This window comes from Phyllobates terribilis, unplaced genomic scaffold (assembly GCF_046119375.1).
Source record: "Phyllobates terribilis strain yellow unplaced genomic scaffold, ASM4611937v1 Scaffold_30__1_contigs__length_15301838, whole genome shotgun sequence".
Classification (NCBI taxonomy): domain Eukaryota; kingdom Metazoa; phylum Chordata; class Amphibia; order Anura; family Dendrobatidae; genus Phyllobates; species Phyllobates terribilis.
The window spans coordinates 9,842,030-9,864,401 of NW_027362790.1; the positions used below are offsets into that span (position 1 = coordinate 9,842,030).

At 44.9% G+C, this 22,372-nt stretch overlaps 17 non-coding genes across 17 annotated transcripts; all 17 read right to left on the minus strand.

Moving 5' to 3' along the window:
• Positions 1–649: 649 nt before the first annotated feature.
• LOC141180375 (U2 spliceosomal RNA) lies at positions 650–840 on the minus strand. Its single transcript, XR_012256126.1, has one exon. It is a non-coding gene; the product is annotated as a U2 spliceosomal RNA (small nuclear RNA).
• Positions 841–1,955: 1,115 nt separating this feature from the next.
• LOC141180376 (U2 spliceosomal RNA) lies at positions 1,956–2,146 on the minus strand. The gene has a single exon (XR_012256127.1). It is a non-coding gene; the product is annotated as a U2 spliceosomal RNA (small nuclear RNA).
• Positions 2,147–3,264: 1,118 nt separating this feature from the next.
• Positions 3,265–3,455, minus strand: LOC141180377 (U2 spliceosomal RNA). Its single transcript, XR_012256128.1, has one exon. It is a non-coding gene; the product is annotated as a U2 spliceosomal RNA (small nuclear RNA).
• A 1,118-nt stretch (positions 3,456–4,573) lies between these two features.
• LOC141180378 (U2 spliceosomal RNA) lies at positions 4,574–4,764 on the minus strand. The gene has a single exon (XR_012256129.1). It is a non-coding gene; the product is annotated as a U2 spliceosomal RNA (small nuclear RNA).
• Positions 4,765–5,879: 1,115 nt separating this feature from the next.
• Positions 5,880–6,070, minus strand: LOC141180379 (U2 spliceosomal RNA). Its single transcript, XR_012256130.1, has one exon. It is a non-coding gene; the product is annotated as a U2 spliceosomal RNA (small nuclear RNA).
• A 1,115-nt stretch (positions 6,071–7,185) lies between these two features.
• On the minus strand, positions 7,186–7,376 carry LOC141180381 (U2 spliceosomal RNA). The gene has a single exon (XR_012256132.1). It is a non-coding gene; the product is annotated as a U2 spliceosomal RNA (small nuclear RNA).
• Positions 7,377–8,491: 1,115 nt separating this feature from the next.
• On the minus strand, positions 8,492–8,682 carry LOC141180382 (U2 spliceosomal RNA). Its single transcript, XR_012256133.1, has one exon. It is a non-coding gene; the product is annotated as a U2 spliceosomal RNA (small nuclear RNA).
• A 1,115-nt stretch (positions 8,683–9,797) lies between these two features.
• LOC141180383 (U2 spliceosomal RNA) lies at positions 9,798–9,988 on the minus strand. The gene has a single exon (XR_012256134.1). It is a non-coding gene; the product is annotated as a U2 spliceosomal RNA (small nuclear RNA).
• Positions 9,989–11,103: 1,115 nt separating this feature from the next.
• Positions 11,104–11,294, minus strand: LOC141180384 (U2 spliceosomal RNA). Its single transcript, XR_012256135.1, has one exon. It is a non-coding gene; the product is annotated as a U2 spliceosomal RNA (small nuclear RNA).
• A 1,115-nt stretch (positions 11,295–12,409) lies between these two features.
• LOC141180386 (U2 spliceosomal RNA) lies at positions 12,410–12,600 on the minus strand. The gene has a single exon (XR_012256136.1). It is a non-coding gene; the product is annotated as a U2 spliceosomal RNA (small nuclear RNA).
• Positions 12,601–13,718: 1,118 nt separating this feature from the next.
• On the minus strand, positions 13,719–13,909 carry LOC141180206 (U2 spliceosomal RNA). The gene has a single exon (XR_012255975.1). It is a non-coding gene; the product is annotated as a U2 spliceosomal RNA (small nuclear RNA).
• A 1,115-nt stretch (positions 13,910–15,024) lies between these two features.
• LOC141180387 (U2 spliceosomal RNA) lies at positions 15,025–15,215 on the minus strand. The gene has a single exon (XR_012256137.1). It is a non-coding gene; the product is annotated as a U2 spliceosomal RNA (small nuclear RNA).
• A 1,118-nt stretch (positions 15,216–16,333) lies between these two features.
• LOC141180220 (U2 spliceosomal RNA) lies at positions 16,334–16,524 on the minus strand. Its single transcript, XR_012255986.1, has one exon. It is a non-coding gene; the product is annotated as a U2 spliceosomal RNA (small nuclear RNA).
• A 1,115-nt stretch (positions 16,525–17,639) lies between these two features.
• LOC141180388 (U2 spliceosomal RNA) lies at positions 17,640–17,830 on the minus strand. The gene has a single exon (XR_012256138.1). It is a non-coding gene; the product is annotated as a U2 spliceosomal RNA (small nuclear RNA).
• Positions 17,831–18,945: 1,115 nt separating this feature from the next.
• On the minus strand, positions 18,946–19,136 carry LOC141180389 (U2 spliceosomal RNA). The gene has a single exon (XR_012256139.1). It is a non-coding gene; the product is annotated as a U2 spliceosomal RNA (small nuclear RNA).
• A 1,115-nt stretch (positions 19,137–20,251) lies between these two features.
• LOC141180390 (U2 spliceosomal RNA) lies at positions 20,252–20,442 on the minus strand. Its single transcript, XR_012256140.1, has one exon. It is a non-coding gene; the product is annotated as a U2 spliceosomal RNA (small nuclear RNA).
• Positions 20,443–21,557: 1,115 nt separating this feature from the next.
• Positions 21,558–21,748, minus strand: LOC141179460 (U2 spliceosomal RNA). The gene has a single exon (XR_012255473.1). It is a non-coding gene; the product is annotated as a U2 spliceosomal RNA (small nuclear RNA).
• Between the last annotated feature and the right edge of the window lie 624 nt (positions 21,749–22,372).

Genomic DNA, 22,372 nt, shown 5'->3' on the forward strand with positions numbered 1-22,372 from the left:
GGCTGGCTGAATGTCGCTGAGAAGCTCACAGAGACCGCCATAAGCAACAGTTTAACAGAATGCCACAGACTAATCAACCAAACTTTTTGGGTTGGGTTCTCTTTTATAGTCTGCAGGCATTAAATGAAAGAAGTCAGTGTTCCAGCAGAAGGAGACAACGTTTCAGAAAAGGCATTGTAGCAAACCAAAAAAGAAATTTTAAGCGCAGCAGAGTAACCAGCGCACATACCTGTTAGCTCAGGTGAGTTTAAAAGGCTGCTGTTGATAACAAGGGCATTTGCTAAATAGATGGTGTGTGTGCAACAATATACTGAAAGGTCAATTATATTGTGCAGCTTATCTCACCACCTGTAGTTATTTAGGTGAAAGCTCCAAAATGCTTGCCTAATATGTCTGTTTATCCAAAAGGAAGTAAAAAGGGAGAGCTAGAAAGATAGCATTGCATCACATTACATGGCAATGCAATGCACAGTTGCTGAAGTTGAACCAAAATGAGCTTGTAATCTGGCTTCTGCAACTTTGAACATGAAAAATCCAATGAGGAGAAGAAAAGCAAAGCCAAAGAGTCCATCCCAAAATCCGACAAACAAGCAAAATGAACAAAAAACATTGAATTCAATTCTTTCTGATTTTAGAAACTGCATTAAAGAAGGGGTGCACCGGTCCTGGAGATACTGCAATACCAGGTCAATGCGTGGAGTGGACAGAGCAAGCTCTTTTTCCATCTCCCTGTTCTAAAAATCCATTTAATATATGGTCCCCAGATAGGGGACGTATCAGATATTAAACTGATAAGAACAGATACTACACTTGATCTTAGCCAAAAGGCCGAGAAGCGATAACCAGAATTGGTTTCAAACTACGGAGCCACCCAAGGATCCTGAAAAGTCCATTTGTGGAGATGAGCTCCTGGACTCCCGTTAAGAAGACATGTTGTCAACCTCTAGATCCCTTACATGCCTGCACTTTTCGGCTTGCTGCTGCTGCAATCCACGCGTTTTAGATCTGCATAACTCCACCTATTTAAACACAGCACCTTCACCCCCTGCTGTTCCCACCCGCCTCAACACCGTTGGAAGGGAGGAGAACCAATTAAGGCGGGGGGTGGGGTGGAACGAGCAGCTGTCTACCCTTAGCAGGAGGGCTCCTGATTACATACCTCTCCTGCTGCTGCTGCTGCTGGCTGTCCAGCAGCAGACTGAAGGTGGCTGCTGCTGTGCACAGGTATATAAAGGCTCAGAGCCTATTATGACACGCGCAGCCAGCGTTCCATTGCCACATTCCATCTACTGCAGGCAGGATACCTGGCTGGCTGAATGTCGCTGAGAAGCTCACAGAGACCGCCATAAGCAACAGTTTAACAGAATGCCACAGACTAATCAACCAAACTTTTTGGGTTGGGTTCTCTTTTATAGTCTGCAGGCATTAAATGAAAGAAGTCAGTGTTCCAGCAGAAGGAGACAACGTTTCAGAAAAGGCATTGTAGCAAACCAAAAAAGAAATTTTAAGCGCAGCAGAGTAACCAGCGCACATACCTGTTAGCTCAGGTGAGTTTAAAAGGCTGCTGTTGATAACAAGGGCATTTGCTAAATAGATGGTGTGTGTGCAACAATATACTGAAAGGTCAATTATATTGTGCAGCTTATCTCACCACCTGTAGTTATTTAGGTGAAAGCTCCAAAATGCTTGCCTAATATGTCTGTTTATCCAAAAGGAAGTAAAAAGGGAGAGCTAGAAAGATAGCATTGCATCACATTACATGGCAATGCAATGCACAGTTGCTGAAGTTGAACCAAAATGAGCTTGTAATCTGGCTTCTGCAACTTTGAACATGAAAAATCCAATGAGGAGAAGAAAAGCAAAGCCAAAGAGTCCATCCCAAAATCCGACAAACAAGCAAAATGAACAAAAAACATTGAATTCAATTCTTTCTGATTTTAGAAACTGCATTAAAGAAGGGGTGCACCGGTCCTGGAGATACTGCAATACCAGGTCAATGCGTGGAGTGGACAGAGCAAGCTCTTTTTCCATCTCCCTGTTCTAAAAATCCATTTAATATATGGTCCCCAGATAGGGGACGTATCAGATATTAAACTGATAAGAACAGATACTACACTTGATCTTAGCCAAAAGGCCGAGAAGCGATAACCAGAATTGGTTTCAAACTACGGAGCCACCCAAGGATCCTGAAAAGTCCATTTGTGGAGATGAGCTCCTGGACTCCCGTTAAGAAGACATGTTGTCAACCTCTAGATCCCTTACATGCCTGCACTTTTCGGCTTGCTGCTGCTGCAATCCACGCGTTTTAGATCTGCATAACTCCACCTCTTTAAACACAGCACCTTCACCCCCTGCTGTTCCCACCCGCCTCAACACCGTTGGAAGGGAGGAGAACCAATTAAGGCGGGGGGTGGGGTGGAACGAGCAGCTGTCTACCCTTAGCAGGAGGGCTCCTGATTACATACCTCTCCTGCTGCTGCTGCTGCTGCTGGCTGTCCAGCAGCAGACTGAAGGTGGCTGCTGCTGTGCACAGGTATATAAAGGCTCAGAGCCTATTATGACACGCGCAGCCAGCGTTCCATTGCCACATTCCATCTACTGCAGGCAGGATACCTGGCTGGCTGAATGTCGCTGAGAAGCTCACAGAGACCGCCATAAGCAACAGTTTAACAGAATGCCACAGACTAATCAACCAAACTTTTTGGGTTGGGTTCTCTTTTATAGTCTGCAGGCATTAAATGAAAGAAGTCAGTGTTCCAGCAGAAGGAGACAACGTTTCAGAAAAGGCATTGTAGCAAACCAAAAAAGAAATTTTAAGCGCAGCAGAGTAACCAGCGCACATACCTGTTAGCTCAGGTGAGTTTAAAAGGCTGCTGTTGATAACAAGGGCATTTGCTAAATAGATGGTGTGTGTGCAACAATATACTGAAAGGTCAATTATATTGTGCAGCTTATCTCACCACCTGTAGTTATTTAGGTGAAAGCTCCAAAATGCTTGCCTAATATGTCTGTTTATCCAAAAGGAAGTAAAAAGGGAGAGCTAGAAAGATAGCATTGCATCACATTACATGGCAATGCAATGCACAGTTGCTGAAGTTGAACCAAAATGAGCTTGTAATCTGGCTTCTGCAACTTTGAACATGAAAAATCCAATGAGGAGAAGAAAAGCAAAGCCAAAGAGTCCATCCCAAAATCCGACAAACAAGCAAAATGAACAAAAAACATTGAATTCAATTCTTTCTGATTTTAGAAACTGCATTAAAGAAGGGGTGCACCGGTCCTGGAGATACTGCAATACCAGGTCAATGCGTGGAGTGGACAGAGCAAGCTCTTTTTCCATCTCCCTGTTCTAAAAATCCATTTAATATATGGTCCCCAGATAGGGGACGTATCAGATATTAAACTGATAAGAACAGATACTACACTTGATCTTAGCCAAAAGGCCGAGAAGCGATAACCAGAATTGGTTTCAAACTACGGAGCCACCCAAGGATCCTGAAAAGTCCATTTGTGGAGATGAGCTCCTGGACTCCCGTTAAGAAGACATGTTGTCAACCTCTAGATCCCTTACATGCCTGCACTTTTCGGCTTGCTGCTGCTGCAATCCACGCGTTTTAGATCTGCATAACTCCACCTCTTTAAACACAGCACCTTCACCCCCTGCTGTTCCCACCCGCCTCAACACCGTTGGAAGGGAGGAGAACCAATTAAGGCGGGGGGTGGGGTGGAACGAGCAGCTGTCTACCCTTAGCAGGAGGGCTCCTGATTACATACCTCTCCTGCTGCTGCTGCTGCTGCTGGCTGTCCAGCAGCAGACTGAAGGTGGCTGCTGCTGTGCACAGGTATATAAAGGCTCAGAGCCTATTATGACACGCGCAGCCAGCGTTCCATTGCCACATTCCATCTACTGCAGGCAGGATACCTGGCTGGCTGAATGTCGCTGAGAAGCTCACAGAGACCGCCATAAGCAACAGTTTAACAGAATGCCACAGACTAATCAACCAAACTTTTTGGGTTGGGTTCTCTTTTATAGTCTGCAGGCATTAAATGAAAGAAGTCAGTGTTCCAGCAGAAGGAGACAACGTTTCAGAAAAGGCATTGTAGCAAACCAAAAAAGAAATTTTAAGCGCAGCAGAGTAACCAGCGCACATACCTGTTAGCTCAGGTGAGTTTAAAAGGCTGCTGTTGATAACAAGGGCATTTGCTAAATAGATGGTGTGTGTGCAACAATATACTGAAAGGTCAATTATATTGTGCAGCTTATCTCACCACCTGTAGTTATTTAGGTGAAAGCTCCAAAATGCTTGCCTAATATGTCTGTTTATCCAAAAGGAAGTAAAAAGGGAGAGCTAGAAAGATAGCATTGCATCACATTACATGGCAATGCAATGCACAGTTGCTGAAGTTGAACCAAAATGAGCTTGTAATCTGGCTTCTGCAACTTTGAACATGAAAAATCCAATGAGGAGAAGAAAAGCAAAGCCAAAGAGTCCATCCCAAAATCCGACAAACAAGCAAAATGAACAAAAAACATTGAATTCAATTCTTTCTGATTTTAGAAACTGCATTAAAGAAGGGGTGCACCGGTCCTGGAGATACTGCAATACCAGGTCAATGCGTGGAGTGGACAGAGCAAGCTCTTTTTCCATCTCCCTGTTCTAAAAATCCATTTAATATATGGTCCCCAGATAGGGGACGTATCAGATATTAAACTGATAAGAACAGATACTACACTTGATCTTAGCCAAAAGGCCGAGAAGCGATAACCAGAATTGGTTTCAAACTACGGAGCCACCCAAGGATCCTGAAAAGTCCATTTGTGGAGATGAGCTCCTGGACTCCCGTTAAGAAGACATGTTGTCAACCTCTAGATCCCTTACATGCCTGCACTTTTCGGCTTGCTGCTGCTGCAATCCACGCGTTTTAGATCTGCATAACTCCACCTCTTTAAACACAGCACCTTCACCCCCTGCTGTTCCCACCCGCCTCAACACCGTTGGAAGGGAGGAGAACCAATTAAGGCGGGGGGTGGGGTGGAACGAGCAGCTGTCTACCCTTAGCAGGAGGGCTCCTGATTACATACCTCTCCTGCTGCTGCTGCTGCTGGCTGTCCAGCAGCAGACTGAAGGTGGCTGCTGCTGTGCACAGGTATATAAAGGCTCAGAGCCTATTATGACACGCGCAGCCAGCGTTCCATTGCCACATTCCATCTACTGCAGGCAGGATACCTGGCTGGCTGAATGTCGCTGAGAAGCTCACAGAGACCGCCATAAGCAACAGTTTAACAGAATGCCACAGACTAATCAACCAAACTTTTTGGGTTGGGTTCTCTTTTATAGTCTGCAGGCATTAAATGAAAGAAGTCAGTGTTCCAGCAGAAGGAGACAACGTTTCAGAAAAGGCATTGTAGCAAACCAAAAAAGAAATTTTAAGCGCAGCAGAGTAACCAGCGCACATACCTGTTAGCTCAGGTGAGTTTAAAAGGCTGCTGTTGATAACAAGGGCATTTGCTAAATAGATGGTGTGTGTGCAACAATATACTGAAAGGTCAATTATATTGTGCAGCTTATCTCACCACCTGTAGTTATTTAGGTGAAAGCTCCAAAATGCTTGCCTAATATGTCTGTTTATCCAAAAGGAAGTAAAAAGGGAGAGCTAGAAAGATAGCATTGCATCACATTACATGGCAATGCAATGCACAGTTGCTGAAGTTGAACCAAAATGAGCTTGTAATCTGGCTTCTGCAACTTTGAACATGAAAAATCCAATGAGGAGAAGAAAAGCAAAGCCAAAGAGTCCATCCCAAAATCCGACAAACAAGCAAAATGAACAAAAAACATTGAATTCAATTCTTTCTGATTTTAGAAACTGCATTAAAGAAGGGGTGCACCGGTCCTGGAGATACTGCAATACCAGGTCAATGCGTGGAGTGGACAGAGCAAGCTCTTTTTCCATCTCCCTGTTCTAAAAATCCATTTAATATATGGTCCCCAGATAGGGGACGTATCAGATATTAAACTGATAAGAACAGATACTACACTTGATCTTAGCCAAAAGGCCGAGAAGCGATAACCAGAATTGGTTTCAAACTACGGAGCCACCCAAGGATCCTGAAAAGTCCATTTGTGGAGATGAGCTCCTGGACTCCCGTTAAGAAGACATGTTGTCAACCTCTAGATCCCTTACATGCCTGCACTTTTCGGCTTGCTGCTGCTGCAATCCACGCGTTTTAGATCTGCATAACTCCACCTCTTTAAACACAGCACCTTCACCCCCTGCTGTTCCCACCCGCCTCAACACCGTTGGAAGGGAGGAGAACCAATTAAGGCGGGGGGTGGGGTGGAACGAGCAGCTGTCTACCCTTAGCAGGAGGGCTCCTGATTACATACCTCTCCTGCTGCTGCTGCTGCTGGCTGTCCAGCAGCAGACTGAAGGTGGCTGCTGCTGTGCACAGGTATATAAAGGCTCAGAGCCTATTATGACACGCGCAGCCAGCGTTCCATTGCCACATTCCATCTACTGCAGGCAGGATACCTGGCTGGCTGAATGTCGCTGAGAAGCTCACAGAGACCGCCATAAGCAACAGTTTAACAGAATGCCACAGACTAATCAACCAAACTTTTTGGGTTGGGTTCTCTTTTATAGTCTGCAGGCATTAAATGAAAGAAGTCAGTGTTCCAGCAGAAGGAGACAACGTTTCAGAAAAGGCATTGTAGCAAACCAAAAAAGAAATTTTAAGCGCAGCAGAGTAACCAGCGCACATACCTGTTAGCTCAGGTGAGTTTAAAAGGCTGCTGTTGATAACAAGGGCATTTGCTAAATAGATGGTGTGTGTGCAACAATATACTGAAAGGTCAATTATATTGTGCAGCTTATCTCACCACCTGTAGTTATTTAGGTGAAAGCTCCAAAATGCTTGCCTAATATGTCTGTTTATCCAAAAGGAAGTAAAAAGGGAGAGCTAGAAAGATAGCATTGCATCACATTACATGGCAATGCAATGCACAGTTGCTGAAGTTGAACCAAAATGAGCTTGTAATCTGGCTTCTGCAACTTTGAACATGAAAAATCCAATGAGGAGAAGAAAAGCAAAGCCAAAGAGTCCATCCCAAAATCCGACAAACAAGCAAAATGAACAAAAAACATTGAATTCAATTCTTTCTGATTTTAGAAACTGCATTAAAGAAGGGGTGCACCGGTCCTGGAGATACTGCAATACCAGGTCAATGCGTGGAGTGGACAGAGCAAGCTCTTTTTCCATCTCCCTGTTCTAAAAATCCATTTAATATATGGTCCCCAGATAGGGGACGTATCAGATATTAAACTGATAAGAACAGATACTACACTTGATCTTAGCCAAAAGGCCGAGAAGCGATAACCAGAATTGGTTTCAAACTACGGAGCCACCCAAGGATCCTGAAAAGTCCATTTGTGGAGATGAGCTCCTGGACTCCCGTTAAGAAGACATGTTGTCAACCTCTAGATCCCTTACATGCCTGCACTTTTCGGCTTGCTGCTGCTGCAATCCACGCGTTTTAGATCTGCATAACTCCACCTCTTTAAACACAGCACCTTCACCCCCTGCTGTTCCCACCCGCCTCAACACCGTTGGAAGGGAGGAGAACCAATTAAGGCGGGGGGTGGGGTGGAACGAGCAGCTGTCTACCCTTAGCAGGAGGGCTCCTGATTACATACCTCTCCTGCTGCTGCTGCTGCTGGCTGTCCAGCAGCAGACTGAAGGTGGCTGCTGCTGTGCACAGGTATATAAAGGCTCAGAGCCTATTATGACACGCGCAGCCAGCGTTCCATTGCCACATTCCATCTACTGCAGGCAGGATACCTGGCTGGCTGAATGTCGCTGAGAAGCTCACAGAGACCGCCATAAGCAACAGTTTAACAGAATGCCACAGACTAATCAACCAAACTTTTTGGGTTGGGTTCTCTTTTATAGTCTGCAGGCATTAAATGAAAGAAGTCAGTGTTCCAGCAGAAGGAGACAACGTTTCAGAAAAGGCATTGTAGCAAACCAAAAAAGAAATTTTAAGCGCAGCAGAGTAACCAGCGCACATACCTGTTAGCTCAGGTGAGTTTAAAAGGCTGCTGTTGATAACAAGGGCATTTGCTAAATAGATGGTGTGTGTGCAACAATATACTGAAAGGTCAATTATATTGTGCAGCTTATCTCACCACCTGTAGTTATTTAGGTGAAAGCTCCAAAATGCTTGCCTAATATGTCTGTTTATCCAAAAGGAAGTAAAAAGGGAGAGCTAGAAAGATAGCATTGCATCACATTACATGGCAATGCAATGCACAGTTGCTGAAGTTGAACCAAAATGAGCTTGTAATCTGGCTTCTGCAACTTTGAACATGAAAAATCCAATGAGGAGAAGAAAAGCAAAGCCAAAGAGTCCATCCCAAAATCCGACAAACAAGCAAAATGAACAAAAAACATTGAATTCAATTCTTTCTGATTTTAGAAACTGCATTAAAGAAGGGGTGCACCGGTCCTGGAGATACTGCAATACCAGGTCAATGCGTGGAGTGGACAGAGCAAGCTCTTTTTCCATCTCCCTGTTCTAAAAATCCATTTAATATATGGTCCCCAGATAGGGGACGTATCAGATATTAAACTGATAAGAACAGATACTACACTTGATCTTAGCCAAAAGGCCGAGAAGCGATAACCAGAATTGGTTTCAAACTACGGAGCCACCCAAGGATCCTGAAAAGTCCATTTGTGGAGATGAGCTCCTGGACTCCCGTTAAGAAGACATGTTGTCAACCTCTAGATCCCTTACATGCCTGCACTTTTCGGCTTGCTGCTGCTGCAATCCACGCGTTTTAGATCTGCATAACTCCACCTCTTTAAACACAGCACCTTCACCCCCTGCTGTTCCCACCCGCCTCAACACCGTTGGAAGGGAGGAGAACCAATTAAGGCGGGGGGTGGGGTGGAACGAGCAGCTGTCTACCCTTAGCAGGAGGGCTCCTGATTACATACCTCTCCTGCTGCTGCTGCTGCTGGCTGTCCAGCAGCAGACTGAAGGTGGCTGCTGCTGTGCACAGGTATATAAAGGCTCAGAGCCTATTATGACACGCGCAGCCAGCGTTCCATTGCCACATTCCATCTACTGCAGGCAGGATACCTGGCTGGCTGAATGTCGCTGAGAAGCTCACAGAGACCGCCATAAGCAACAGTTTAACAGAATGCCACAGACTAATCAACCAAACTTTTTGGGTTGGGTTCTCTTTTATAGTCTGCAGGCATTAAATGAAAGAAGTCAGTGTTCCAGCAGAAGGAGACAACGTTTCAGAAAAGGCATTGTAGCAAACCAAAAAAGAAATTTTAAGCGCAGCAGAGTAACCAGCGCACATACCTGTTAGCTCAGGTGAGTTTAAAAGGCTGCTGTTGATAACAAGGGCATTTGCTAAATAGATGGTGTGTGTGCAACAATATACTGAAAGGTCAATTATATTGTGCAGCTTATCTCACCACCTGTAGTTATTTAGGTGAAAGCTCCAAAATGCTTGCCTAATATGTCTGTTTATCCAAAAGGAAGTAAAAAGGGAGAGCTAGAAAGATAGCATTGCATCACATTACATGGCAATGCAATGCACAGTTGCTGAAGTTGAACCAAAATGAGCTTGTAATCTGGCTTCTGCAACTTTGAACATGAAAAATCCAATGAGGAGAAGAAAAGCAAAGCCAAAGAGTCCATCCCAAAATCCGACAAACAAGCAAAATGAACAAAAAACATTGAATTCAATTCTTTCTGATTTTAGAAACTGCATTAAAGAAGGGGTGCACCGGTCCTGGAGATACTGCAATACCAGGTCAATGCGTGGAGTGGACAGAGCAAGCTCTTTTTCCATCTCCCTGTTCTAAAAATCCATTTAATATATGGTCCCCAGATAGGGGACGTATCAGATATTAAACTGATAAGAACAGATACTACACTTGATCTTAGCCAAAAGGCCGAGAAGCGATAACCAGAATTGGTTTCAAACTACGGAGCCACCCAAGGATCCTGAAAAGTCCATTTGTGGAGATGAGCTCCTGGACTCCCGTTAAGAAGACATGTTGTCAACCTCTAGATCCCTTACATGCCTGCACTTTTCGGCTTGCTGCTGCTGCAATCCACGCGTTTTAGATCTGCATAACTCCACCTCTTTAAACACAGCACCTTCACCCCCTGCTGTTCCCACCCGCCTCAACACCGTTGGAAGGGAGGAGAACCAATTAAGGCGGGGGGTGGGGTGGAACGAGCAGCTGTCTACCCTTAGCAGGAGGGCTCCTGATTACATACCTCTCCTGCTGCTGCTGCTGCTGGCTGTCCAGCAGCAGACTGAAGGTGGCTGCTGCTGTGCACAGGTATATAAAGGCTCAGAGCCTATTTTGACAAGCGCAGCCAGCGTTCCATTGCCACATTCCATCTACTGCAGGCAGGATACCTGGCTGGCTGAATGTCGCTGAGAAGCTCACAGAGACCGCCATAAGCAACAGTTTAACAGAATGCCACAGACTAATCAACCAAACTTTTTGGGTTGGGTTCTCTTTTATAGTCTGCAGGCATTAAATGAAAGAAGTCAGTGTTCCAGCAGAAGGAGACAACGTTTCAGAAAAGGCATTGTAGCAAACCAAAAAAGAAATTTTAAGCGCAGCAGAGTAACCAGCGCACATACCTGTTAGCTCAGGTGAGTTTAAAAGGCTGCTGTTGATAACAAGGGCATTTGCTAAATAGATGGTGTGTGTGCAACAATATACTGAAAGGTCAATTATATTGTGCAGCTTATCTCACCACCTGTAGTTATTTAGGTGAAAGCTCCAAAATGCTTGCCTAATATGTCTGTTTATCCAAAAGGAAGTAAAAAGGGAGAGCTAGAAAGATAGCATTGCATCACATTACATGGCAATGCAATGCACAGTTGCTGAAGTTGAACCAAAATGAGCTTGTAATCTGGCTTCTGCAACTTTGAACATGAAAAATCCAATGAGGAGAAGAAAAGCAAAGCCAAAGAGTCCATCCCAAAATCCGACAAACAAGCAAAATGAACAAAAAACATTGAATTCAATTCTTTCTGATTTTAGAAACTGCATTAAAGAAGGGGTGCACCGGTCCTGGAGATACTGCAATACCAGGTCAATGCGTGGAGTGGACAGAGCAAGCTCTTTTTCCATCTCCCTGTTCTAAAAATCCATTTAATATATGGTCCCCAGATAGGGGACGTATCAGATATTAAACTGATAAGAACAGATACTACACTTGATCTTAGCCAAAAGGCCGAGAAGCGATAACCAGAATTGGTTTCAAACTACGGAGCCACCCAAGGATCCTGAAAAGTCCATTTGTGGAGATGAGCTCCTGGACTCCCGTTAAGAAGACATGTTGTCAACCTCTAGATCCCTTACATGCCTGCACTTTTCGGCTTGCTGCTGCTGCAATCCACGCGTTTTAGATCTGCATAACTCCACCTCTTTAAACACAGCACCTTCACCCCCTGCTGTTCCCACCCGCCTCAACACCGTTGGAAGGGAGGAGAACCAATTAAGGCGGGGTGTGGGGTTGTACGAGCAGCTGTCTACCCTTAGCAGGAGGGCTCCTGATTACATACCTCTCCTGCTGCTGCTGCTGCTGGCTGTCCAGCAGCAGACTGAAGGTGGCTGCTGCTGTGCACAGGTATATAAAGGCTCAGAGCCTATTTTGACATGCGCAGCCAGCGTTCCAATGCCACATTCCATCTACTGCAGGCAGGATACCTGGCTGGCTGAATGTCGCTGAGAAGCTCACAGAGACCGCCATAAGCAACAGTTTAACAGAATGCCACAGACTAATCAACCAAACTTTTTGGGTTGGGTTCTCTTTTATAGTCTGCAGGCATTAAATGAAAGAAGTCAGTGTTCCAGCAGAAGGAGACAACGTTTCAGAAAAGGCATTGTAGCAAACCAAAAAAGAAATTTTAAGCGCAGCAGAGTAACCAGCGCACATACCTGTTAGCTCAGGTGAGTTTAAAAGGCTGCTGTTGATAACAAGGGCATTTGCTAAATAGATGGTGTGTGTGCAACAATATACTGAAAGGTCAATTATATTGTGCAGCTTATCTCACCACCTGTAGTTATTTAGGTGAAAGCTCCAAAATGCTTGCCTAATATGTCTGTTTATCCAAAAGGAAGTAAAAAGGGAGAGCTAGAAAGATAGCATTGCATCACATTACATGGCAATGCAATGCACAGTTGCTGAAGTTGAACCAAAATGAGCTTGTAATCTGGCTTCTGCAACTTTGAACATGAAAAATCCAATGAGGAGAAGAAAAGCAAAGCCAAAGAGTCCATCCCAAAATCCGACAAACAAGCAAAATGAACAAAAAACATTGAATTCAATTCTTTCTGATTTTAGAAACTGCATTAAAGAAGGGGTGCACCGGTCCTGGAGATACTGCAATACCAGGTCAATGCGTGGAGTGGACAGAGCAAGCTCTTTTTCCATCTCCCTGTTCTAAAAATCCATTTAATATATGGTCCCCAGATAGGGGACGTATCAGATATTAAACTGATAAGAACAGATACTACACTTGATCTTAGCCAAAAGGCCGAGAAGCGATAACCAGAATTGGTTTCAAACTACGGAGCCACCCAAGGATCCTGAAAAGTCCATTTGTGGAGATGAGCTCCTGGACTCCCGTTAAGAAGACATGTTGTCAACCTCTAGATCCCTTACATGCCTGCACTTTTCGGCTTGCTGCTGCTGCAATCCACGCGTTTTAGATCTGCATAACTCCACCTCTTTAAACACAGCACCTTCACCCCCTGCTGTTCCCACCCGCCTCAACACCGTTGGAAGGGAGGAGAACCAATTAAGGCGGGGGGTGGGGTGGAACGAGCAGCTGTCTACCCTTAGCAGGAGGGCTCCTGATTACATACCTCTCCTGCTGCTGCTGCTGCTGCTGGCTGTCCAGCAGCAGACTGAAGGTGGCTGCTGCTGTGCACAGGTATATAAAGGCTCAGAGCCTATTTTGACAAGCGCAGCCAGCGTTCCATTGCCACATTCCATCTACTGCAGGCAGGATACCTGGCTGGCTGAATGTCGCTGAGAAGCTCACAGAGACCGCCATAAGCAACAGTTTAACAGAATGCCACAGACTAATCAACCAAACTTTTTGGGTTGGGTTCTCTTTTATAGTCTGCAGGCATTAAATGAAAGAAGTCAGTGTTCCAGCAGAAGGAGACAACGTTTCAGAAAAGGCATTGTAGCAAACCAAAAAAGAAATTTTAAGCGCAGCAGAGTAACCAGCGCACATACCTGTTAGCTCAGGTGAGTTTAAAAGGCTGCTGTTGATAACAAGGGCATTTGCTAAATAGATGGTGTGTGTGCAACAATATACTGAAAGGTCAATTATATTGTGCAGCTTATCTCACCACCTGTAGTTATTTAGGTGAAAGCTCCAAAATGCTTGCCTAATATGTCTGTTTATCCAAAAGGAAGTAAAAAGGGAGAGCTAGAAAGATAGCATTGCATCACATTACATGGCAATGCAATGCACAGTTGCTGAAGTTGAACCAAAATGAGCTTGTAATCTGGCTTCTGCAACTTTGAACATGAAAAATCCAATGAGGAGAAGAAAAGCAAAGCCAAAGAGTCCATCCCAAAATCCGACAAACAAGCAAAATGAACAAAAAACATTGAATTCAATTCTTTCTGATTTTAGAAACTGCATTAAAGAAGGGGTGCACCGGTCCTGGAGATACTGCAATACCAGGTCAATGCGTGGAGTGGACAGAGCAAGCTCTTTTTCCATCTCCTTGTTCTAAAAATCCATTTAATATATGGTCCCCAGATAGGGGACGTATCAGATATTAAACTGATAAGAACAGATACTACACTTGATCTTAGCCAAAAGGCCGAGAAGCGATAACCAGAATTGGTTTCAAACTACGGAGCCACCCAAGGATCCTGAAAAGTCCATTTGTGGAGATGAGCTCCTGGACTCCCGTTAAGAAGACATGTTGTCAACCTCTAGATCCCTTACATGCCTGCACTTTTCGGCTTGCTGCTGCTGCAATCCACGCGTTTTAGATCTGCATAACTCCACCTCTTTAAACACAGCACCTTCACCCCCTGCTGTTTCCACCCGCCTCAACACCGTTGGAAGGGAGGAGAACCAATTAAGGCGGGGGGTGGGGTGGAACGAGCAGCTGTCTACCCTTAGCAGGAGGGCTCCTGATTACATACCTCTCCTGCTGCTGCTGCTGCTGGCTGTCCAGCAGCAGACTGAAGGTGGCTGCTGCTGTGCACAGGTATATAAAGGCTCAGAGCCTATTATGACACGCGCAGCCAGCGTTCCATTGCCACATTCCATCTACTGCAGGCAGGATACCTGGCTGGCTGAATGTCGCTGAGAAGCTCACAGAGACCGCCATAAGCAACAGTTTAACAGAATGCCACAGACTAATCAACCAAACTTTTTGGGTTGGGTTCTCTTTTATAGTCTGCAGGCATTAAATGAAAGAAGTCAGTGTTCCAGCAGAAGGAGACAACGTTTCAGAAAAGGCATTGTAGCAAACCAAAAAAGAAATTTTAAGCGCAGCAGAGTAACCAGCGCACATACCTGTTAGCTCAGGTGAGTTTAAAAGGCTGCTGTTGATAACAAGGGCATTTGCTAAATAGATGGTGTGTGTGCAACAATATACTGAAAGGTCAATTATATTGTGCAGCTTATCTCACCACCTGTAGTTATTTAGGTGAAAGCTCCAAAATGCTTGCCTAATATGTCTGTTTATCCAAAAGGAAGTAAAAAGGGAGAGCTAGAAAGATAGCATTGCATCACATTACATGGCAATGCAATGCACAGTTGCTGAAGTTGAACCAAAATGAGCTTGTAATCTGGCTTCTGCAACTTTGAACATGAAAAATCCAATGAGGAGAAGAAAAGCAAAGCCAAAGAGTCCATCCCAAAATCCGACAAACAAGCAAAATGAACAAAAAACATTGAATTCAATTCTTTCTGATTTTAGAAACTGCATTAAAGAAGGGGTGCACCGGTCCTGGAGATACTGCAATACCAGGTCAATGCGTGGAGTGGACAGAGCAAGCTCTTTTTCCATCTCCCTGTTCTAAAAATCCATTTAATATATGGTCCCCAGATAGGGGACGTATCAGATATTAAACTGATAAGAACAGATACTACACTTGATCTTAGCCAAAAGGCCGAGAAGCGATAACCAGAATTGGTTTCAAACTACGGAGCCACCCAAGGATCCTGAAAAGTCCATTTGTGGAGATGAGCTCCTGGACTCCCGTTAAGAAGACATGTTGTCAACCTCTAGATCCCTTACATGCCTGCACTTTTCGGCTTGCTGCTGCTGCAATCCACGCGTTTTAGATCTGCATAACTCCACCTCTTTAAACACAGCACCTTCACCCCCTGCTGTTCCCACCCGCCTCAACACCGTTGGAAGGGAGGAGAACCAATTAAGGCGGGGGGTGGGGTGGAACGAGCAGCTGTCTACCCTTAGCAGGAGGGCTCCTGATTACATACCTCTCCTGCTGCTGCTGCTGCTGCTGGCTGTCCAGCAGCAGACTGAAGGTGGCTGCTGCTGTGCACAGGTATATAAAGGCTCAGAGCCTATTTTGACAAGCGCAGCCAGCGTTCCATTGCCACATTCCATCTACTGCAGGCAGGATACCTGGCTGGCTGAATGTCGCTGAGAAGCTCACAGAGACCGCCATAAGCAACAGTTTAACAGAATGCCACAGACTAATCAACCAAACTTTTTGGGTTGGGTTCTCTTTTATAGTCTGCAGGCATTAAATGAAAGAAGTCAGTGTTCCAGCAGAAGGAGACAACGTTTCAGAAAAGGCATTGTAGCAAACCAAAAAAGAAATTTTAAGCGCAGCAGAGTAACCAGCGCACATACCTGTTAGCTCAGGTGAGTTTAAAAGGCTGCTGTTGATAACAAGGGCATTTGCTAAATAGATGGTGTGTGTGCAACAATATACTGAAAGGTCAATTATATTGTGCAGCTTATCTCACCACCTGTAGTTATTTAGGTGAAAGCTCCAAAATGCTTGCCTAATATGTCTGTTTATCCAAAAGGAAGTAAAAAGGGAGAGCTAGAAAGATAGCATTGCATCACATTACATGGCAATGCAATGCACAGTTGCTGAAGTTGAACCAAAATGAGCTTGTAATCTGGCTTCTGCAACTTTGAACATGAAAAATCCAATGAGGAGAAGAAAAGCAAAGCCAAAGAGTCCATCCCAAAATCCGACAAACAAGCAAAATGAACAAAAAACATTGAATTCAATTCTTTCTGATTTTAGAAACTGCATTAAAGAAGGGGTGCACCGGTCCTGGAGATACTGCAATACCAGGTCAATGCGTGGAGTGGACAGAGCAAGCTCTTTTTCCATCTCCTTGTTCTAAAAATCCATTTAATATATGGTCCCCAGATAGGGGACGTATCAGATATTAAACTGATAAGAACAGATACTACACTTGATCTTAGCCAAAAGGCCGAGAAGCGATAACCAGAATTGGTTTCAAACTACGGAGCCACCCAAGGATCCTGAAAAGTCCATTTGTGGAGATGAGCTCCTGGACTCCCGTTAAGAAGACATGTTGTCAACCTCTAGATCCCTTACATGCCTGCACTTTTCGGCTTGCTGCTGCTGCAATCCACGCGTTTTAGATCTGCATAACTCCACCTCTTTAAACACAGCACCTTCACCCCCTGCTGTTTCCACCCGCCTCAACACCGTTGGAAGGGAGGAGAACCAATTAAGGCGGGGGGTGGGGTGGAACGAGCAGCTGTCTACCCTTAGCAGGAGGGCTCCTGATTACATACCTCTCCTGCTGCTGCTGCTGCTGGCTGTCCAGCAGCAGACTGAAGGTGGCTGCTGCTGTGCACAGGTATATAAAGGCTCAGAGCCTATTATGACACGCGCAGCCAGCGTTCCATTGCCACATTCCATCTACTGCAGGCAGGATACCTGGCTGGCTGAATGTCGCTGAGAAGCTCACAGAGACCGCCATAAGCAACAGTTTAACAGAATGCCACAGACTAATCAACCAAACTTTTTGGGTTGGGTTCTCTTTTATAGTCTGCAGGCATTAAATGAAAGAAGTCAGTGTTCCAGCAGAAGGAGACAACGTTTCAGAAAAGGCATTGTAGCAAACCAAAAAAGAAATTTTAAGCGCAGCAGAGTAACCAGCGCACATACCTGTTAGCTCAGGTGAGTTTAAAAGGCTGCTGTTGATAACAAGGGCATTTGCTAAATAGATGGTGTGTGTGCAACAATATACTGAAAGGTCAATTATATTGTGCAGCTTATCTCACCACCTGTAGTTATTTAGGTGAAAGCTCCAAAATGCTTGCCTAATATGTCTGTTTATCCAAAAGGAAGTAAAAAGGGAGAGCTAGAAAGATAGCATTGCATCACATTACATGGCAATGCAATGCACAGTTGCTGAAGTTGAACCAAAATGAGCTTGTAATCTGGCTTCTGCAACTTTGAACATGAAAAATCCAATGAGGAGAAGAAAAGCAAAGCCAAAGAGTCCATCCCAAAATCCGACAAACAAGCAAAATGTACAAAAAACATTGAATTCAATTCTTTCTGATTTTAGAAACTGCATTAAAGAAGGGGTGCACCGGTCCTGGAGATACTGCAATACCAGGTCAATGCGTGGAGTGGACAGAGCAAGCTCTTTTTCCATCTCCCTGTTCTAAAAATCCATTTAATATATGGTCCCCAGATAGGGGACGTATCAGATATTAAACTGATAAGAACAGATACTACACTTGATCTTAGCCAAAAGGCCGAGAAGCGATAACCAGAATTGGTTTCAAACTACGGAGCCACCCAAGGATCCTGAAAAGTCCATTTGTGGAGATGAGCTCCTGGACTCCCGTTAAGAAGACATGTTGTCAACCTCTAGATCCCTTACATGCCTGCACTTTTCGGCTTGCTGCTGCTGCAATCCACGCGTTTTAGATCTGCATAACTCCACCTCTTTAAACACAGCACCTTCACCCCCTGCTGTTCCCACCCGCCTCAACACCGTTGGAAGGGAGGAGAACCAATTAAGGCGGGGGGTGGGGTGGAACGAGCAGCTGTCTACCCTTAGCAGGAGGGCTCCTGATTACATACCTCTCCTGCTGCTGCTGCTGCTGGCTGTCCAGCAGCAGACTGAAGGTGGCTGCTGCTGTGCACAGGTATATAAAGGCTCAGAGCCTATTATGACACGCGCAGCCAGCGTTCCATTGCCACATTCCATCTACTGCAGGCAGGATACCTGGCTGGCTGAATGTCGCTGAGAAGCTCACAGAGACCGCCATAAGCAACAGTTTAACAGAATGCCACAGACTAATCAACCAAACTTTTTGGGTTGGGTTCTCTTTTATAGTCTGCAGGCATTAAATGAAAGAAGTCAGTGTTCCAGCAGAAGGAGACAACGTTTCAGAAAAGGCATTGTAGCAAACCAAAAAAGAAATTTTAAGCGCAGCAGAGTAACCAGCGCACATACCTGTTAGCTCAGGTGAGTTTAAAAGGCTGCTGTTGATAACAAGGGCATTTGCTAAATAGATGGTGTGTGTGCAACAATATACTGAAAGGTCAATTATATTGTGCAGCTTATCTCACCACCTGTAGTTATTTAGGTGAAAGCTCCAAAATGCTTGCCTAATATGTCTGTTTATCCAAAAGGAAGTAAAAAGGGAGAGCTAGAAAGATAGCATTGCATCACATTACATGGCAATGCAATGCACAGTTGCTGAAGTTGAACCAAAATGAGCTTGTAATCTGGCTTCTGCAACTTTGAACATGAAAAATCCAATGAGGAGAAGAAAAGCAAAGCCAAAGAGTCCATCCCAAAATCCGACAAACAAGCAAAATGAACAAAAAACATTGAATTCAATTCTTTCTGATTTTAGAAACTGCATTAAAGAAGGGGTGCACCGGTCCTGGAGATACTGCAATACCAGGTCAATGCGTGGAGTGGACAGAGCAAGCTCTTTTTCCATCTCCCTGTTCTAAAAATCCATTTAATATATGGTCCCCAGATAGGGGACGTATCAGATATTAAACTGATAAGAACAGATACTACACTTGATCTTAGCCAAAAGGCCGAGAAGCGATAACCAGAATTGGTTTCAAACTACGGAGCCACCCAAGGATCCTGAAAAGTCCATTTGTGGAGATGAGCTCCTGGACTCCCGTTAAGAAGACATGTTGTCAACCTCTAGATCCCTTACATGCCTGCACTTTTCGGCTTGCTGCTGCTGCAATCCACGCGTTTTAGATCTGCATAACTCCACCTCTTTAAACACAGCACCTTCACCCCCTGCTGTTCCCACCCGCCTCAACACCGTTGGAAGGGAGGAGAACCAATTAAGGCGGGGGGTGGGGTGGAACGAGCAGCTGTCTACCCTTAGCAGGAGGGCTCCTGATTACATACCTCTCCTGCTGCTGCTGCTGCTGGCTGTCCAGCAGCAGACTGAAGGTGGCTGCTGCTGTGCACAGGTATATAAAGGCTCAGAGCCTATTATGACACGCGCAGCCAGCGTTCCATTGCCACATTCCATCTACTGCAGGCAGGATACCTGGCTGGCTGAATGTCGCTGAGAAGCTCACAGAGACCGCCATAAGCAACAGTTTAACAGAATGCCACAGACTAATCAACCAAACTTTTTGGGTTGGGTTCTCTTTTATAGTCTGCAGGCATTAAATGAAAGAAGTCAGTGTTCCAGCAGAAGGAGACAACGTTTCAGAAAAGGCATTGTAGCAAACCAAAAAAGAAATTTTAAGCGCAGCAGAGTAACCAGCGCACATACCTGTTAGCTCAGGTGAGTTTAAAAGGCTGCTGTTGATAACAAGGGCATTTGCTAAATAGATGGTGTGTGTGCAACAATATACTGAAAGGTCAATTATATTGTGCAGCTTATCTCACCACCTGTAGTTATTTAGGTGAAAGCTCCAAAATGCTTGCCTAATATGTCTGTTTATCCAAAAGGAAGTAAAAAGGGAGAGCTAGAAAGATAGCATTGCATCACATTACATGGCAATGCAATGCACAGTTGCTGAAGTTGAACCAAAATGAGCTTGTAATCTGGCTTCTGCAACTTTGAACATGAAAAATCCAATGAGGAGAAGAAAAGCAAAGCCAAAGAGTCCATCCCAAAATCCGACAAACAAGCAAAATGAACAAAAAACATTGAATTCAATTCTTTCTGATTTTAGAAACTGCATTAAAGAAGGGGTGCACCGGTCCTGGAGATACTGCAATACCAGGTCAATGCGTGGAGTGGACAGAGCAAGCTCTTTTTCCATCTCCCTGTTCTAAAAATCCATTTAATATATGGTCCCCAGATAGGGGACGTATCAGATATTAAACTGATAAGAACAGATACTACACTTGATCTTAGCCAAAAGGCCGAGAAGCGATAACCAGAATTGGTTTCAAACTACGGAGCCACCCAAGGATCCTGAAAAGTCCATTTGTGGAGATGAGCTCCTGGACTCCCGTTAAGAAGACATGTTGTCAACCTCTAGATCCCTTACATGCCTGCACTTTTCGGCTTGCTGCTGCTGCAATCCACGGGTTTTAGATCTGCATAACTCCACCTCTTTAAACACAGCACCTTCACCCCCTGCTGTTCCCACCCGCCTCAACACCGTTGGAAGGGAGGAGAACCAATTAAGGCGGGGGGTGGGGTGGAACGAGCAGCTGTCTACCCTTAGCAGGAGGGCTCCTGATTACATACCTCTCCTGCTGCTGCTGCTGCTGGCTGTCCAGCAGCAGACTGAAGGTGGCTGCTGCTGTGCACAGGTATATAAAGGCTCAGAGCCTATTATGACACGCGCAGCCAGCGTTCCATTGCCACATTCCATCTACTGCAGGCAGGATACCTGGCTGGCTGAATGTCGCTGAGAAGCTCACAGAGACCGCCATAAGCAACAGTTTAACAGAATGCCACAGACTAATCAACCAAACTTTTTGGGTTGGGTTCTCTTTTATAGTCTGCAGGCATTAAATGAAAGAAGTCAGTGTCCCAGCAGAAGGAGACAACGTTTCAGAAAAGGCATTGTAGCAAACCAAAAAAGAAATTTTAAGCGCAGCAGAGTAACCAGCGCACATACCTGTTAGCTCAGGTGAGTTTAAAAGGCTGCTGTTGATAACAAGGGCATTTGCTAAATAGATGGTGTGTGTGCAACAATATACTGAAAGGTCAATTATATTGTGCAGCTTATCTCACCACCTGTAGTTATTTAGGTGAAAGCTCCAAAATGCTTGCCTAATATGTCTGTTTATCCAAAAGGAAGTAAAAAGGGAGAGCTAGAAAGATAGCATTGCATCACATTACATGGCAATGCAATGCACAGTTGCTGAAGTTGAACCAAAATGAGCTTGTAATCTGGCTTCTGCAACTTTGAACATGAAAAATCCAATGAGGAGAAGAAAAGTAAAGCCAAAGAGTCCATCCCAAAATCCGACAAACAAGCAAAATGAACAAAAAACATTGAATTCAATTCTTTCTGATTTTAGAAACTGCATTAAAGAAGGGGTGCACCGGTCCTGGAGATACTGCAATACCAGATCAATGCGTGGAGTGGACAGAGCAAGCTCTTTTTCCATCTCCCTGTTCTAAAAATCCATTTAATATATGGTCCCCAGATAGGGGACGTATCAGATATTAAACTGATAAGAACAGATACTACACTTGATCTTAGCCAAAAGGCCGAGAAGCGATAACCAGAATTGGTTTCAAACTACGGAGCCACCCAAGGATCCTGAAAAGTCCATTTGTGGAGATGAGCTCCTGGACTCCCGTTAAGAAGACATGTTGTCAACCTCTAGATCCCTTACATGCCTGCACTTTTCGGCTTGCTGCTGCTGCAATCCACGCGTTTTAGATCTGCATAACTCCACCTCTTTAAACACAGCACCTTCACCCCCTGCTGTTCCCACCCGCCTCAACACCGTTGGAAGGGAGGAGAACCAATTAAGGCGGGGGGTGGGGTGGAACGAGCAGCTGTCTACCCTTAGCAGGAGGGCTCCTGATTACATACCTCTCCTGCTGCTGCTGCTGCTGGCTGTCCAGCAGCAGACTGAAGGTGGCTGCTGCTGTGCACAGGTATATAAAGGCTCAGAGCCTATTATGACACGCGCAGCCAGCGTTCCATTGCCACATTCCATCTACTGCAGGCAGGATACCTGGCTGGCTGAATGTCGCTGAGAAGCTCACAGAGACCGCCATAAGCAACAGTTTAACAGAATGCCACAGACTAATCAACCAAACTTTTTGGGTTGGGTTCTCTTTTATAGTCTGCAGGCATTAAATGAAAGAAGTCAGTGTTCCAGCAGAAGGAGACAA